The following is a 19148-nucleotide window of genomic DNA, read 5'->3' on the forward strand; positions in this document are numbered from 1 at the left end:
ATTTGCTGTGGTCATTGTGGAAGAAGTGGGTATGACTTTATAACCACTTGGAAGTGGTCCATCTTTGCAAAAATATTACATTCCATGGGTAAAGAACAAGTCTTAGAATTACCATGTAGTACAAATTTGTGAAATCAATTTCTGTATTTTAAAACAAAGACTACTAAACAGTCCAAAACTGTTGTAGCTGAATATTCTAAATACGAGCCAACAGTACTACACTAAAAATGTCCAAAAAGAAGGCCTCTGAAATAAATATTTCCATTCTTTAAAAAAAAGACTTAATAAATGTACATCACATCATCAGTATACATATAAAAGTCATCAGTTTAAACCATTCTGGAAATATGTATCTGAAGTAAAATGGCCTAGGTTTTGCTGCTGTCGTCCTCTATTGTTTTTAGGGCATTTTCTTGTTATGCACATGACAACTGCTACTAGAATGGCAATCTGTACAGCTCCAATAATTGCTGCAGTAAGAACACGAGTGAGCTTTTGCCTACGTGGCACTACATAGAGAATACTAAAGTCTGTCTTTTCACAGTGCTGTCCAGTGTAACCAGATTCACATCTACAAGAAGCCTGAGTAGAATGAATGAATTCACATTTTCCATGGATACAGTAACTACTGAGGTTTTCAGGGCAAAGCATGTGGTTTCCAATATAAACATCTTCCCTTTGATCACTAGCATCTTTCACATCTGGTTGATATTGTAGTCCATCATTTTTCTTTCCCAACAAACTAGTGTCATCTGTGTCTGTGCAATGACCAAGATGCCTTATATCAATTTGTTCTTGTTTTATATAAGATGCTTCTCAAAACAGGGATTGTTATAGGAACTCCCGTCAGAAGCAGACACAGGATTAAAACTGTACCCACTGCAATCTATATTACATACACACCCAACATTCTCTGCATCTTCATCACACTCAGCTTTATATTTGCAAGGTCCACACTTGGAGTGTTTTCTGTGAACACCTCTCCCTGCCCCTTCCTCTTCTCTCTCTCCAGATCCAGAGCCATTATCAGAGTAGCATGGTCCCCTTGGTACTACTATTATCTCTTCCTGGTGCTTACAAGCAGCCCTTCTGAGAAAGCATTCATTTTGGTATGTGTCCCCATTTGATCCACAGATGGGAATATAATTTGTATGGCACATATACATAACTTCTGAGAATTTTGTGCCTTTTTGGTTTTTTGGCTGTGTTGAGTCTTCGTTGCTGCGCTCGGGCTTTCTCTAGTTGCAGTGAGCGGGGGTTACTCTTCATTGTGGTGTGTGGGCTTCTCATTGCAGTGGCTTCTCTTTTTGCGGAGCATGGGCTCTAGGTATATGGGCTCAGTAGGTGTGGCTCTCGCAGGCTCTAGAGTGCAGGCTCAGTAGTTGTGGCGCATGGGCTTAGTTGCTCACGGCATATGGGATCTTCCAGGACCAGGGATCGAACCCGTGTCCCCTGCATTGGCAGGTGGATTCTTAACCACTGCACCACTATGGAAGTCCCTGCCATTTTTTTTTGAATTTTATTTTTTTATACAACAGCTTCTTATTAGTTATCTATTTAATACATATTAGTATGCTGTTTTTTTTGAATTTTATTTTATTTTTTTATACAACAGCTTCTTATTAGTTATCTATTTAATACATATTACTGTATATATGTCAATCCCAATCTCCCAATTCATCCCATCAGCCCCCCCCATTACTATAATCCAAAGACCTAGAAAAATGTCTCTCAGGCAGTACATAATTACTGAACATTTGATGAATGAATGAATAGGTGAGCAGGTTCATTTATGTGTTTATAATTCTGATACTATGAACCCTGACTTTGAATTAGCATTTAATAATAAAAATACTACAAAATTGAGTTAAGTGTCTATTCCAAATTGCATGCTAAAAAGACAGGTAGGTTCCCCCCAAAATGATACAAAATGAGAAAGGAAACTTCTTTCAATTAAGTGTGACCAACCTGATCTTCTTAGAACGGAATACTGCTTATCATTTCCCCTAGAAATCTCTGAAGGAAAATAACATGCTATTTATTTACCAAATTCTTTTCAACCACCTCAGCAATCTCCCATTTATTTATTTATGCAGAGACCACAAATAATATAGAAGCCAGAAAATAATAAAAGAAAGTCTTGTATCTCCCATACAGAACACTATTTAGCAAATTCAATATTAGGAGGTGACTTCTAAAAAGTTTTTCCTCTAGTAACTAATTTTTTAAAGTCAGAAATGACAAAATTATGCTACTGCACACTCAAAAATAAATATTCCTTCTATGGAATATTTTACAACAGAAGTTGTCTCAATAAATTCATTCGTCATCTACACATTTTAAAAAGGTTTAGTATAGCTGTCAATCAAACTCCAAGAGACTTGCCATTTCTCATTAACTTTCCAACTGTATATTTATACAAACTAAATAATAAAATGCTCCAGTTGCTTACTGGTGTGTTTAATTAACTTACAGCAGTAAATTTCTATAACTAACTACCGTTAACACTTCTAGTATTTCATCACTAGACTCTCCACATCATGAACCTGGGAGTCATCATTTATATTAATGGGAGTTACTAACAAGCAGGATGGGAAGAACTAATTCTTTTGTAAGTCTTTTTAAAAGGTTTCCAATAATATAAATGAGTAGCACTCAAAATTCTTGGCATTATTATCATCAATATTTCCTCAAAAGTAAATATGGAGAACCACTATTATAAATCTAAAATTAATAAAAAAGCAAGAACTGGTATATGAAAATTATATGCACTATGAGAAAAAGTAACCACCTGCATCAACCCTGTATGAAAAGGAGATGCTGTATACACAGAAACATGTATTCTAGTCTTAAAGGAAGTAGCTTTAAGAAAAAAAGGGGGGGCTTCCCTGGTGACGCAGTGATTAAGAATCTGCCTGCCAATGCAAGGGACACGGGTTCGAGCCCTGGCCCAGGAAGATCCCACATGCCGTGGAGCAACTAAGCCTGGCACCACAACTACTGAGGCTGAGCTCCAGAACCCGCAAGCCACAACTACTGAGCCCACGTGCCACAACTAATGAAGCCTGCACGCCTAGAGCCCGTGCTCCAAAACAAGAGAAGCCACAATAAGAAGCCTGCTCACCGCAACAAAGAGTAGCCCCCGCTCACTGCAACTAGAGAAAGCCCACGCACAGCAACGAGGATCCAACACAGCCATAAATAAATAAATGAATGAATGAATAAATTTATAAAAAAAGAAAATTATGTTTCACTGTAATGGAGACCCTGAAAGGAATAGTACAAAAGGATAGAGTCACTTTTAAAAAAGTAAATACTAGCTATATAATTGTGAATAATTCCAATACAGAATAATAGAGGTAGCCAAGAGATAATTTAATTATCTACATAATATAGACACAATAAATATTCATAGATAGCATATATGTAAAAGCTACTCAAAAGCCTAATATATAACCAGGAGTGAGGCTGTTAGGTTGAGGAAGGTTTGTGCAGATTTAACTGTATTTTCAAATTGCCCTCTGAAACAAACTAACTGAAACTCTCACAAAGGATAAGAGTTCCCTTTCATCTATATGCTCACCAAATTGGGTACTAAATAGACATTCGATTTGTGGCCAGGTTGATGGATGTAAAATGGTATCTCTTGTGGTGTTAATTTGCATTTTCCTGATTACTAGTGAGACTAGTAAAATACTAGTGAGTATTTTTTCCTTATGTTATTAGACATTTAGGGTTTGTTCTTCTGTAACAGCTTCCTTATACACTATGTCCATATTTCTATTGGGCTGATTGCTCCTTTTCTTATTAATATATAAAGGGTTTTTTTCCCACATATTCTGGACTGACTCTTGGCTGATCTATGTGATACGAATCTCTTCTCCTAATATGTGGCTTACCTTTTCATTTTGTTTTTGTTTTCTTTTGTTATTAGCAAGTTTTTAAAAATGAAATCAAAGTTATGGATCATTTCTCATATTATGGTCTGTATGTTTCTGTGATTTATTTAAGAGATCCTTTCTGAATTAGAAGCCATGGACTTCTCAAATTTCTCATTTCTACTTATTATTATCACCCCATATACAAATATTTACTGACTGACTATTATATGCAATGGTAATTTTACATAAACTCCCTCTTTTACTCTTCACATTTCTCTAAAGCCAGTGCACGGAGACTAGTGAGGCGAAATAAACTGGTTCAAGATGTGCTTGATACTGAAGTTCTTTCAGAAGAGTGAAATGGAAAAGCCATTTCTCCTTTCCGAAGTTTAGAAAACACAACTTTTATTATTCACATGCCAATATATATAGCTTATCCCTGTTAAATAGTTATATATGGAAGTGACTATATGTTTAAGTCCAATTAGTCATATATTTATTATAACCAACCTGTGATCCAGAACAATTTATAAAGATATATTACTATGCTTTGAATAAATGGATATATGTATATTGATATTAACCACTCAAAGCTAATCATCTTTGAAAATAATTTTTATTTTTACATCAACTAAAGATTGAACTACTAACTTATCCCTCTTTTATTTATGCCTAAAAGAAAACTGCTGAGCAACTTGAAGTCACTCACCAGGCTGGGTGAGAAACTAGATGCTTTGGCCAATGGAAAGGTGCAATACCTGTTTTGTGCCAGGGTGTGTGTGCTTCTGTTGTATCTAGCCTTTGCTTAGCAGCTCAGATGTTTAGGGGCCACCTCCTAAAGCATGCCTTTGCTGGCTGCTCAACTCATCCCCAAGTATTTCTAACATGACCCTTATAATGCTGAGGATGACTGTCTACTGACTTGCTCTCCATCCCTGATGCCACTTCAGCAGCTGAGTAATTTCACCTAATACCAGCATCTTGTGCAGTGACAAACATGTACTAGTCCTCAACATATGGTTTGACTTCAGTGATGTAACTCTTTTGTAATTTAACTCTCCTGTGACTTAACTATACATGAGTTAACTCTCATATCAATTTTTCATTTCAAGGAATTAGAGAAAAAAAACTCTGAAAACCAATTGATCATTTAATCCAATTCAGAAGTTACATTTGGTGATCTTGTAACTGTAAATTATTGTGGGGAGAGGCGTAAAAAATGTCAGTGAATAGAACTATCTGGTTAAAAGAATGATATAAATTTGTTTTACAATTACACTATTATCCAGGACATAAATGTTATTCCTAGAAAACTGTCTAAAGAACTATTATAATAAGATGCTTTGGGAAGTTACAGTAAGTTCACATCTACCTACAAATAATTTTCTTACTCTTTCCACCTATTTATTTCTTCAGAAAACCAAAAGATTCCACAAATCACTTACTCCAAACTCTCTGGCTTGATATAATTATCCTCATATCCCTCATTATTTGCCTACCAAAAAATCTAACATAAGAATTAAAGGAGGGCTTCCCTGGTGGCGCAGTGGTTGGGAGTCCGCCTGCCGATGCAGGGGACATGGGTTCGTGCCCCGGTCTGGGAGAATCCCACATGCGGCGGAGCGGCTGGCCCCGTGAGCCATGGCCGCTGAGCCTGCGCGTCCGGAGCCTGTGCTCCGCAACGGGAGAGGCCACAACAGTGAGAGGCCCATGTACAGCAAAAAAAAAAAAAAAAAAAAAAAGGGGAAAAAAAAAAAGAATTAAAGGAAAGAAAGATACTACTTTCAATGTAACATCAATAAAATTAAGTCTTATTTATTAGAGTAAATGATTAATTCATATCAGAATCCAAAGCATCTATGCTGTCATATGATACACATTAATAACAGACGGCAGAAAGCCAGTCCATGCTACCTGGAGAACTCATTGATGCTCTGGGGACCTCCTGTTGAGAAACACTTATTTCACATATTCTAATAATGTAACAATCTTTAACCCATGACATAGCCCACTATTAACTAAATATATTATTCCTCTACTTTCCCCGGTCCCTCAGAAGCGTTACATTGAGCCTCTCTACACTGATTTGAGCACACTGCAAACCAGAAAAGCAGTAAGTTCAAGTTAGGGTCACATGTCAGAGTCATCTGGTTTTCTTTTTTATTCCACTGTCCCATTATATTACTGTATTTTAATTTAGTTGGTTGCAGAAAGCTGAGATGACAATAATACTAGAGAAGACTTCCTCATCCAGATAATAACATCAGCACTGTAAAACACACTTCATTAAAAACAACAATATGCTTCCAAGTGTCAGAGATGAAATGGCTACACAATTACTTTTGACTCATTTTCCACATTTCCCCTCTCTCAGTGGACTGCCTAATCTACATAAGGTGTTCATTTCCTGTTTCACCCAGCAACCACCTTCTGCATTTTTATTTTGTTGATTTCTGCTGCCTAAAATTTCCATGGGGATTCCTCATTTTAAAACACACTCTTTGCTCTCACTCCTGAACACAGCCCCATTAGCATGGCTGCCTGTGCCTTGGATTACAACAGGCACTGAAGTTAATAGCTTCCCATGGTCCTAAGAGAGTGTATGAAACAAGGATTGTCCTGGCCAGAGCATCTAGAGTTAAAACTATGGGCTAGAGCATGGAGTGTCAGATTACTTAATAGCATTTGCAGAAACTGAATATCCCTTTTGCTCTCCTAATTCAATTCAAAAAATATTTATTGAGTGTTTACACAATACAAGGCTCTCTGGGTAAGACAATGGAGTAAGTTTCATGCCAAGTAAGAGGCAGTTTCTACACTGAAAATATTTCAGACAAGAAAAAGACAACTCTAATACATCACTTGTATCACTGGGTTGTTGTTAAAATGAAATGAGAACATATATAAACATAACTCATTTCTGAGATACTATAGAGAAAGAATTGTTCATAGGATTACAAAAGGCTACGACAGTCCATCAAACTATGGGGAATTAGAAAGACTTTATGAGGAAAGTTATAGATAATAATGGAAGAGCTTTATGTACAACCACAATTAGGTTATGAACTGAGAGGGCACTGGGATAAGACTAAAAAAGTAAGTAGCAGGCCAGGCTGGGAACTGTTTAACTATTTGAACATGCTCTACATTCCTTTTAAGAATAAGGGTTTCAGCATTCCGCTGAACTGATAGGTTCTAAAACACAGACACTTACTTGACTCATTAGCAGATATTAGGCAGTAAACTCCCGGAGTAGTTGAAGCAAGAAACAAGCCTGCAGACCTGCAACAGTTTTTTTTACCCTGTGCTCTGGGAAACTTCATTAGTCCTTTCCATTTACACCAATGACTGAAAGACAATGTACCTCGTGGCATTACTACAAAAAGAAATCTAGTACTATTCTACTGGGTTGCATTTTTAATTTTCCTTAACCTTTTCTTAGGCCCACCTTTCCTTTTAGCACCTAGAATTAGAAAAAAAAAAAAAATTACATGGCTGCCTGGAATTACTGTTGCAAAGCTCAATGTATACATAACAGTAGGTGCAAAATTTTATTGAGCATCTTCTGTGTGCCAAGCACTGTGCTTCATTTAAACCTCATGATAATCTAGTGGCATAGATATTATACCAGGTGAACCAAGACTCAGAGAGGACAACCTTTCCCCAGTTGCTCAGTGATTAGAGGTGAAGTCCCAACATAACTTCAAAGACTTAAGTGATTAAAAAACAAAAACAAACTCTGCCTAGTTTAAATAAATTGAGGAATGAGAGAAGAAAAGAGAGGCATTTTGCACTGTAACTTTTAGAGGAAAAACAAATGTTAGATAAATGAGATTTAAATAATTAACATTTTCAATAAGAACACGGTGACTCCGCTTAATATATAGGAATTCACATCATGGCATTTTTCACCAGTGAGCTTCCCCTAAACCAGGAAAGGGGTATTTCAGTCTCATATATAGCCCCCCCCTCTTTTTTTTTTGCGCTACACGGCCTCTCACTGTTGTGGCCTCTCCCGTTGCGGAGCACAGGCTCCAGACGCGCAGGCTCAGTGGCCATGGCTCACGGGCCCAGCTGCTCCGTGGCATGTGGGATCTTCCCGGACCGGGGCACGAACCCGTGTCACCTGCAACGGCAGGCGGACGCTCAACCACTGCACCACCAGGGAAGCCCTATAGCCCCTTTTTGATAAATATACTTCTTCCATCTCCTAAATGCTTGCTTAAAAGTACTACGCTTAACAACTGGACCATCTTCTGGGCTTGATTCCCTCAGGGGGCCAGATCAACGTGAAGACTTAGTTAACTTCTTATTTGACCTTACTTCATCTTTTAACCTCTTTCTGCATTTGTGAAATGAAGGGTTGACTCATACGGCCTAAGAATATTCTGACTGGTTTTAAAACACAAAGTCTACAATGCTGCATGTACAGAAACATTTTTTTTCATCTTTATTTTTGTTCCACTGTGTACCCTTAGGTAGTTATAATGGAGCTGGACTATAGACATTTGGGAAAGTTTTCACGTGAACAGATTTTTCAACTTAGGTCACACTCCTGTAATCAAGTAGAAAACCTGAAAGAACTAATAATTTTATTCATTTCAGCTATATTAGTCACACTGAAAAATATTTGATTATGCTTTTAAGGTGCACAGCAAGAAAAAATAGAAAACCAAAGCATTTGGTTCACCCTCTGCCTCAAGTCATCACAATCATTGTTCAATATAAAGGTCTGAGGTCTGAGTTCCTGACTACTTTAAATGCCAGCATCTGAGCAACAACCTATAATAAAATGAAGACGAAAGGTTACAAAAAATGTTCTAATTTATAGGATAAACAGTAGAAGAGTTGAAAATTAAGGCCACATCACTTAAGCCTAAGCATCATGTGAAAATCTCCCACTTCTGGAAGGAGGCCATCAGATTTAATTGGACACCATGAAAGTAAACATGCTAATTTAGTGAAAACAACGACTACTTCTGAACTCTCCACATTAAAACAGCTTGATTACAAACAGAAGCTGAGAATGTTTATACGAAAGAATTTAGAATTTTTAATATAAGATGTGTCAACAGGTGTTAAGTATGCCTAAAGCAGAGAAGAATAGCAATGAGGAGTCAGAATTACAGTCTGAAAAAATTTAGGTTTTCAATACATGCTAATGAAATCCCAAGGGTCAGTCACTATTTCTATAGAGAATCTGCTACTTATGCAAATAAAGTTCAAAGTATTCTCACTGATTCAAGGAGACACCATTAGAAAAAATTCTCATTCATTTATTAACAGGTCAATGTGGCCAGGCCAAGAGGTAGGCTGAAGGAATACAGAGATAGGGCATCAGTCTGATCACTGCCACTCGGCAAATTCCTTTGTCCCTTCCCTCCTGGCAAAATGCAACCTAGTTATGCTGAAGGGGAAGCTCCATAAACATCCAGACATGCCAAGGTGGCTGCAAGGTGGCTCAAGTCACAGGCTTGGGGATCTTTCTCGCCAGCTCCTTTATGTATAAGTATGCATGATGGCCATATGCATCCCAGTCACAAAAAGGTGGCAGATCATTAAAACTGACCATTCCTTCTCTCATGAGCATGAGATCCACATGCAATGACTACGATCTGGGCCCATTATTGTCTGATTTTGGATATATCACAATTTCTTTGTCCTCTAGAATTTATTTCTAAAAGAAATCAGAATCAATCAGGTTAAAAAAGCAATTCCTGGGGTTTTAGTCAAGATCTTCCACAGGAATAAACATAAGCACAAAAAAATCCACAAAATGGGAAAAGCAGCACTACCATTTCTCTTGGTTCCAATAATTCCACTAAAGAAAAATAGCTGACCAGCTTTTACAGATCTGTAAAAACCTTGTCAGGGACAGGCCAGGAAGTTTCAAAAGTGCCTGCCAATTTACACCACTCCCTATTTCTCCTTCTGAAAATAAAACAAAAAATTTCAGACATCTTTTGAGGGCTTGAAAAAGCCAAATGCTCTGACCAGCTATGTCGTAGCTCAATCTATTAAGCTAGTCTATTCTGAATGTATTACCTAACAGACAGTTAAGTAGCACAATAACAATGACCAACACATTTCATTTCAAAAATCACTTTAAAACCTACTTTTCAGTCCTCAGTGAAAAAAGAAATAAGGGGTAAAAGAACATTGCAGCTAGACTCTGGCTACATTCCTTCGTGTTTTGTGGTGTGAGCCTCAAAATGAAATGCAGCAAAGATTTCAGAGTTTCCCTTTACAGTGTGCAGGTGCACAAGTAATGGTTTAGGCAAGGCATCAGTCCAGACCTGGGCTTCAAACAGACCAGACACAGGAAAAAACTAGTTTTTGGTGTTTTTTCCCCCCTTCTAGCAAAACTAGCTAAATAGAGCTTTGAACCCTAATATATCACATTCCAATAGCCAGATGAAACAGGTAATCAGAGAGGGCAGAGGCTGAGGATTCCTAGGCCTATTACAATAAGCATAATTTATCCAATGAGTCATTTAATTCCTATTTTCCCATGAAGACCTGATTCCACCTAATACCCTGGAAAGGTTCACATGAAAATCGACACACTCAGGAGAAAAGAAAACCATGTCTAATCTGCTCCTTCAGTCATCCAGGCTAATAACTGAGAGGCTGATTCAATCAACAAGCATAATCAATAAATGTATTTGTATTTAGATATTTATTTACACATCTATGTTCTTCCAAAATGGATCTGAAGTGCTTTACTGCCCAGTGAAAATATTTGATAGTTCATAAAATCTAAGACAGCATCAACTGTGAACTGCATCATTAACTTATGTACCACTAAGAAAAGATAAATGCTATCAATCATGCCATTAATTGTAAGATGTATCTCATTTTTAGCAATATTAAAATGTCGAAAGTATTTACATTAGAATCAATAAAATACAATTTGTGTTTCAGTGAAAAGGGGAAGATAGAGGTATAATATAAAATTCGTTCACTAAAAAGCAATTCCTGTGGTTCTCCTGGCTGCCAAAGAAAAAAATGAATAACATCATCACCAAAATCTCACTGGCCTTCCCAGATTGCTTCGGAAAATCAATCAATAAACAAATCATCACTACTACTCACACTGGCTCATACTACTTGGAGTGCTCACATGTTAAGCTGCTCCTTCACAAATTAAAGTGTGCAGCTGATCTGGATACAGAGTATTTATCATTTCGGGAGCACCCCTCCTTCAAGCTCCTAAAGTGATTTTCCTACATAACTAATATTTTAAGGCAGATCATCATGCACAAATTTGATAAAAATCTGGAGAGATATTTAATTTTCTTAATATGGAACCTACAGAAGGTTGGGAGGCATTCTCCACAAAACTACAAGGTCATCTCTGTGAAAGACATATCTGGTTATGGTATTCCCTCCTCTTAAAATTACCTAGGGGTCCCTTCATCCCTTACAAGTAGTGTTTTTCATCATTACACAAACAAATGGAATGGAGTCAGCAAAAATGGTACAGTAAGTAGATCAAAGGACTTGTCTCTCTAGAGAAACATTGAAAAAAAAATCAAGCAAAAACTGTCAGTCAAAGGCTTACAACAACTGGCTGAACAATGAATCAACAAAAAGGAAACTCAAAATCAGAAGGAATGCTTTGCAGCATTTTTACTTACCTTGTCCTTAACCACCTCTCCAGCTCAGCAGTGGTCTTAAAGACAGCAGCCTGCCCTTGTGGGGCCCTGACCCCTAGTTCTTAACGGAGCAGAGCAGATCTTATTCTAAAAAAATTTGGGTTGGTTTGTTCTAACTTGTCTGGGGGCAACCTGCAGGACTAATGCAAGGTACTTGCCTTTGTTTTGCCTAGTCAGAACTCACTCAGTGAGGAAAAGCAGAAGACACTGCTCAAGAAGTAAGGCAAACCAGGGCTTCCCTGGGGGCGCAGTGGTTGACAGTCTGCCTGCCGATGCAGGGGACACGGGTTCGTGCCCCGGTCCGGGAAGATCCCACATGCCGCGGAGCGGCTGGGCCCGTGAGCCATGGCTGCTGAGCCTGTGCGTCCAGAGCCTGTGCTCCGCAACGGGAGAGGCCACAACAGTGAGAGGCCCGTGTACCGAAAAAAAAAAAAAAAAAAAAAAAAGAAGTAAGGCAAACCAACAAACCCCATAGCCTCTTTGTGCAAAAGATTAAGGTTGAGACACACAACAGACTGTCTAAAGTCTGGGAGGAAAAGCTGGGGAGAGTTTCTTTGAGAAATTAGTGTATTCAAAAGTACCCACACACACTGGGGAATCAGAAGTTACAGTGGGAATGTAAGTTGGTGCAGCCAGTGTGGAAAACAGAATGGAGCTTCCTCAGAAAACTAAAAATAGAATTACCATATGATCCAGCCATCCCACTCCTGGGCATATATCCAGAGAAAAACGTGGTTTGAAAAGATACATGCACCCCAATGTTCATTGCAGCACTGTTTACAATAGCCAAGTCATGGAAGCAACCTAAATATCCATCGACAGATGAATGGATAAAGAAGATGTGGTACATATATACAATGGAATATCAGCCATTAAAAAGAATGAAATAATGCCATCTACAGCAACATGGATGAACCTGGAGATTATCATACTAAGTGAAAGTAAGTCAGAGAAAGACAAATATCATATGATATAGCTTATATGCAGAATCTTAAAAAAAGGATACAAATGAACTTATTTACAAAACAGAAACAGATTCACAGACTTAGAGAAGGAACTTATGGTTACCAGGGAAGAAGGGTGGAGGGAGGGATAGATTGGGAGTTTGAGATTGACATGTACACTCTGCGGAACTCTGCTCAGTATTCTGTAATAACCTAAATGGGAAAAGAATTTGAAAAAAGAATAGATACATGTATATGTATAACTGAATCACTCTGCTGTACACCTGAAACTAACACAACATTGTTAATCAACAATATTCCAATATAAAATAAAATTTTTAAAAAATTAAAAAATAGAAAAAAAGTTACGTACATGCTCAGAACAGAATGCATGCTCAGAAAACACCTGAGAAGACCCTAGGCTTTCACCTCTGGCTGACTGCTAGGCTTACTGCAAGAAGTGAAGGCGAAGGCCTTCTGGTTGAAATGAAAGGACACTACACAGTTACTGAAAGCTGGACAAAGAAATAAAGATCTCCAGTGAAGGTAACTACTTACACGGGTAAATTTAAAAGACAGTATTATGGGCACACAATGTATAAAGATGTCATCTGTGACAATAACAACATAAAGGTGGGGAGACAGAGGTACAGAGGAGCAGAATTCTTACATACTACTGAAGCTAAGTGGGTATCATTTCAAACTAGATTGCTATAGGATGCTAATTATAATCCCCAGAGTCACCAATAAGAAAATATCTTAAATACACTGAAAAAGAAATGAGAAGGGAATCAAAATGGTACATTACAAAAAATCAATTAAGTAAAAAAAAAAAGAGGCAGTAATAGAGGAAATGAGGCACAAAAAAGGTATAAGAAATATGGAAAACAAAATGCAGAAGTAAATCCTTCCATACCACAAATTATGTTAAATATTGTATAAGTAGATTAAACTCTCAGTCAAAAGGCAGAGATTGGCAGAAAGGATTAAAAAAAAAAGATCCAACTATATACTGCCTACAAGAGACTCATTTAATTAATATTTTTTTAATTTTTATATTTTTGGCCTTACCATGGGGCATGCAGTATCTTAGTTCCCTGACCAGGGATCGAACCTGTCCCCCTGCAGTGGAAGAGCAGATTCTTAACCACTGGACCCCCAAGGAAGTCCTTGCAAGAGACTCATTTTAGATCCAAAGATACAAATAGGTTCAAAATGAAAGGATGGGAAAGATATTCCCAAATACAGTAACCAAAAGAGAGCTGGGAGGCTATCCTAATATCAGACAAAATAGTCTTTAGGTCAAAATTGTTACAAGAGGCAAAAAAGTTCATTATATAATGATAAAAGGGTCAATTCATCAAGAAGAAATAGTAACTCAAAACACACACACTAAATGAGAGCCCCCAAGTAAAAGACGCAAATGTTGACAGAATTGAAGGAGAAACAGTCCTACAATAATAGCTGGAGAGCTTAATGCTCCACTTTCAATAATGGACAGCATATATAGACAAAAGATCAATAAGGACATATAAGACTTGACAACACTATAAACCAACTAGACCTAACAGACATATATAATAGAACACTGCATCTAACAATATTCTACACATTCTTCTCAAATGCATGTGAAACATTCTCTAGGATAGATCATATATTAGGCCACAAAACAAGTCTTAATAAATTAAAAAATTCTGAACTCATACAAATTATCTCTCCATCACAATGGAATTAAACTAGAATTCAATAACAGAAGGAAAACTAGAAAATTCACAAATACGTGAAAATTAAACCCTTTTAAACAACCAATGGGTTAACTGAAGAAATCACATGGGAAATTAGAAAATACTTTGAGAGGAAGGAAAATAAAAACACAATATGTCAAAATTTATGAGATGTGGAAGTTTAAAGGTACAAACACTGACATTAAAAAAGAAAGCTCTCGGGCTTCCCTGGTGGCACAGTGGTTGAGAGTCCCCCTGCCAATGCAGGGGACAAGGATTCATGCCCCGGTCCGGGAAGATCCCACATGCCACAGAGCGGCTAGGCCCGTGAGCCATGGCCACTGAGCCTGAGTGTCTGGAGCCTGTGCTCCGCAACGGGAGAGGCCACAACAGTGAGAGGCCCGCATACCGAAAGAAAAAAAAGAAAGCTCTCATATCAGAAACCTAACTTTACATCTAAAGGAATAGAAAACAAAACCCAAAGCTAGCAGAATGAAAGAAATAATAATGATTAGAGATAAGAGACAAAAACAACAGAGAGAATCAACAAAACCAAAAAGTCAATTCTTTGAAAAGATCCATCACATCTTCTTATTCTAGCTAAAAGTTTTTAGCTACAATAAGAAAATAAAAAAGACACAAACAACTAAAATCAGAAATGAAAACAGACATCATTAAAGACCTTACAGAAATGAAAGGGATTATAAAAAATACTGTGAACAACTGTCACCAACAAATTAGATAACCTAGATGAAATGGTCTTATTCTTAGAAACACACAAATGATATAAACTGAGTCAGGAATATATAAAAAATATGAACAGACCTATAATAAGAAATTGAATCACTAATCAGAAACCTCCCAACAAAGAAAAGAGCAGAACCACTTGGCTCCACTGGTAAATTCTAACAAACATTTAAAAGAAGAATTAACAGCAATCCCCAAACTCTTCCAATAAAGTAGAAGAGAAGGGGACACTTAACTTCATAATGCTTTCTATGAGGCCACTATTACTCTGACAGAAAAGTCACGCAAGAAGACTATAGACCAATATTCCTTATAAATATAGATGCAAAAATCCTCAGTGACTTGCTAGCAAACTGAAGCCAACAGCTTATTAAAAGGCCCTCTTTGCAGAAATAGAAAAGATGATCTTCAAATTCATATGGAATTGCAAAGGGCTCTGAATAGCCAGAAAAGTACTGAAAAAGAACAAAGTTGGAGGATTCACAATTCCCAATTTCAAAATTTATTGTGGAATTGATATAACAATAGACATATGAACCTGTGGACTAGAACTGAGAGTTCAGAAATAATCTATGGCTAATTGATTTTCAACAAGTGTGCCAAAGCCATTCAATGAGGAAAGAATAGTCTCTTTAACAAATGATGCAGATACAGCTGGATATCCTAATGTAAAAGAATGGAGTTGGACCCCTAAGCCATAACATATACAAAAATTAACCCAAAGTGGGTCAAAGACCTACATATGAGAGAGAAAATGATATGACTATTTCAAGAAAACAAAGGGGTAAATCTTCATGAGCTTGGATTTAGCAATGGATTTTAGATATGAAACCAAAAGCTCTAGAAACAAACACATACAAAAAAGATAGATAAATCAGACCTAATAAAAATCCGAAACTTTTATGCATCAAAGTACACTATAAAGAAAGTAAAACAACTTTTAATCTCCTCTTATTCACCCCATTGATAAGAGACCCCTAGGGTCATGGGGATGGTTGAACACTCAACATCTGACACTGGCCATATGAGATTAAAAGCAGATTACTGGTCACACATATTCAAATCCCAGGGGAGGAGGACACCGCATGCCACACAGGCTCACATGGGGTTACACTTGAGAAGAGAGTGAACAACCAGGAGCTATGGGTGGCAGGCTCTGTAGTATGAAAAGGACAGAGTGATGATGATTGGTTCCCAGGGGAGGATGTGATTGGTTTGTTTCCATCATTACCCATCTGGCAAGGAACTGAAATTCACTACTCAGGAATAAGCAGAGACTACCTAGACCCCTGAATAAAGAGGGTTGTTTGGATAGGGGGCCTGATCCACGGGAGCAGAGTTGGGAGGGACTATTCAAGGCCCTCCTGGTTTCACCAGATATCCAGGCAGCACATAATACTGACCTTAATTTTAGGCCTTAAACTGTAACAACAACCTAGAGAATGGGAGAAAATACTTTCAAATGATTTATTTACCTGATAAGAGTCTAGTATGCAGAATATACAAAGAAGTCTTACAACTCAAAGAAAACAGGAACAACCCAATTAAAAATATGGGCAAGAGGTGAGGGAGATTAAGAGGTACAGACTTCCATGTACAAATTAAACGAGTCACGGGTTTGAATTGTACAGTGTGGGGAGTATAGTCTTAATTATGTAATATCTTCGTATGGTGACAATAATTAGACTTATTGTAGTGATCATTTTGAAATGCACAGAAAAATCAAATCACTATGTTGTTACCAGGACATAGTGTTGTAGGTCAACGGTACTTCAAAAACAAACAAACTCATAGGAAAAGAGATCAGGTTTATGGTTACCAAAGGCAGAGGGGTAAGGGGTGGGAAGAAATTGTATGAAGGCAGTCAAAAGGTACAAACTTCCAGTTATATGATAAACAAGTACTAGGGATGTAACATACAACATGATTGATATAATTAATACTGCTGAATGTTATAAATAAAAGTGGTTAAGAGAGTAAGTCCTAAGAGTTCTCATCACAAGGAAAAAATTTTTTTCTATTTCTTTGATTTTTTTTCCCTAATATGAGATGATGGGTGTTCACTAAACTTACTGTGGTAAGCATTTCATGATGTATACAGGTCAGTCATTATGCTGTACACCTTGAACTTTTACGGTGCTGTATATATATCAATTATATCTAAAAAAAACTGAAAGGAAAAAAACAGGCTGAAAATCTGAGTAGATATTTCTCCAAATAAGATACAAAAATGGCCAGCAAGAACATGAAGAAATGCTCAACATCATTAGTCATTAAGGAAATACAAATCAAAAGCACAATGATATGTATACCACTTTATACCAGGGAATGTAAGCTGGTGTAGCTGTTGTGGAAAACAGTTTGGTGGTGCCTCAAAAAGTTAAACATAGAATTATCATATGACCCAGCAATTCTACTTCAAGTTATATGCTCGAAAGAACTGAAAATGGATACTCAAGCAAATACTTGTACATGAATGATCACAGCCAAAAAGTGGAAATAACCCAAATGCCCATCAATAGATGAATGCATAAACAAAATGTGGTATATACATTCAATGGACTATTATTCAGCCATAAAAGTACATGAAGCACTGATTGTGCTCAATGTGAATACACTGAAAATAGTAGGCTAAGTGAAAGAAACCCTAAACAAAAGGTTACATGTTGTAAATGATTCCAGTTACACGAAATATCCAGAACAGGTAAATCCACAGAGACAGAAAGCAAATGGGTGGTTGCCAGGGACTGAAGAAAGGGGTTACTGGGTAGGAGAACAGGGAGTGACTACTTAATAGATACAGGGTTTTCTTTCAGGGTGATGAAAATGTTTTGGAACTAGATAGAAGTGTTGATTACATAATACCATGAAGATACTAAATGCCACTGAATTGTACACTTTAAAAAAGTTAGGTTATGTGAATTTCACCTCAATTTTTTAAAAAGAGCAAAGAAACCATACTCATGTCCCCTTCTGTCAAACATATATATTTCAGGCTCTCTTTAAATAAAAGGTTTTGAAATTGAAAATAATACTTGGGCTATAAATTAATCAATGCCTTTGAAAAGGAACTGAATAAAACTATACATGTGCTCCCTGCCCTCCACTTACAAGCCCTACCAGATATAGTACTAAATTCTTCCACTGATGCCCACCTTTCCTGCCTTTTCTCTTGCAGTTTCCTAAATAGAGTGGAGGATATTTCATTTCTTCACGCCCATGAACACAACATTCGCAATCCATCAATAGAACAGTGGTTCTCAAACCTGACCTGCACATTACAGTCACTTCAGGGGCTTTAGAAAAATATATCTCATGTCTGGGCCTATCAACTGAATCAGAATTTCTGGAGGAGAGGCATTTCCACGTTTCTATGCTAGATTATTTTTATTCTGCCTTTAGTATTTCCTTTAGTATAGGTCTGCTGAGATGCATTTTCTCAGTACTGATAGTCTGAAATGTATTTATTTTGCCTTTACTTTTTTAAAATTAATTTATTTTTGGCTGCATTGCGTCTTTGTTGCTGTACATGGGCTTTCTCTAGTTGCGGCGAGTGGGGACTACTCTTCATTGTGGTGTGTGGGCTTCTCATTGTGGTGGCTTCTCTTGTTGTGGAGCATGGGCCCTAGGCACATGGGGTTCAGTAGTTGTGGTGCACGGGCTTAGTTCCTCCATGACATGTGGGATCTTCCCGGACCAGGAATCAAACCCATATCCCCTGCACTGGCGGCAGATTCTTAACCACTGTGCCACCGGGGAAGTTCCCTGCCTTTACTTTTGAAGGATAATTCACTGAATATAGAATTCTAAGTTGGCAGTATCATTTTACATGCTTTAAAAATGTCACTGCAGGGCTTCCTTTGTGGCGCAGTAGTTGAGAGTCCACCTGCCGATGCAGGGGACACGGGTTCGTGCCCCGGTCCGGGAAGATCCCACATGCCGTGGAGCGGCTGGGCCCGTGAGCCATGGCTGCTGAGCCTGCGCGTCCGGAGCCTGTGCTCCGCAATGGGAAAGGCCACAACAGTGAGAGGCCTGCATACTGCAAAAAAAAAAAAAAAAAAAGTCACTGCATCACCTCCGGTTCCCAATGTTTCTCTTAAGAAATTAGCTTTCAGCCTTATTATTGCTCTTTTGAGGCAAATCTCTTTTCTCTCTAGGTACTTTTAATATTTTCACTTTATCTCTTTGGTTTTC

At 37.7% G+C, this 19148-nt stretch overlaps 1 protein-coding gene and 1 pseudogene across 4 annotated transcripts in view; both read right to left on the reverse strand.

Moving 5' to 3' along the window:
* Positions 1-19148, reverse strand: part of UVRAG (UV radiation resistance associated) — a gene marked incomplete at both ends in the record, with an annotated part of 308282 nt that overhangs the window by 104162 nt on the left and 184972 nt on the right. The gene's annotated exons all lie outside the window — the stretch shown is intronic.
* Positions 325-1166, reverse strand: LOC307056568 (tomoregulin-1-like; annotated as a pseudogene). Its single transcript has one exon. The product of its transcript is annotated as a tomoregulin-1-like (transcript).

The sequence above is a fragment of the Hyperoodon ampullatus genome (genome assembly GCF_949752795.1).
Source record: "Hyperoodon ampullatus genome assembly, chromosome: 7".
Taxonomy (NCBI): Eukaryota; Metazoa; Chordata; class Mammalia; order Artiodactyla; family Ziphiidae; genus Hyperoodon; species Hyperoodon ampullatus.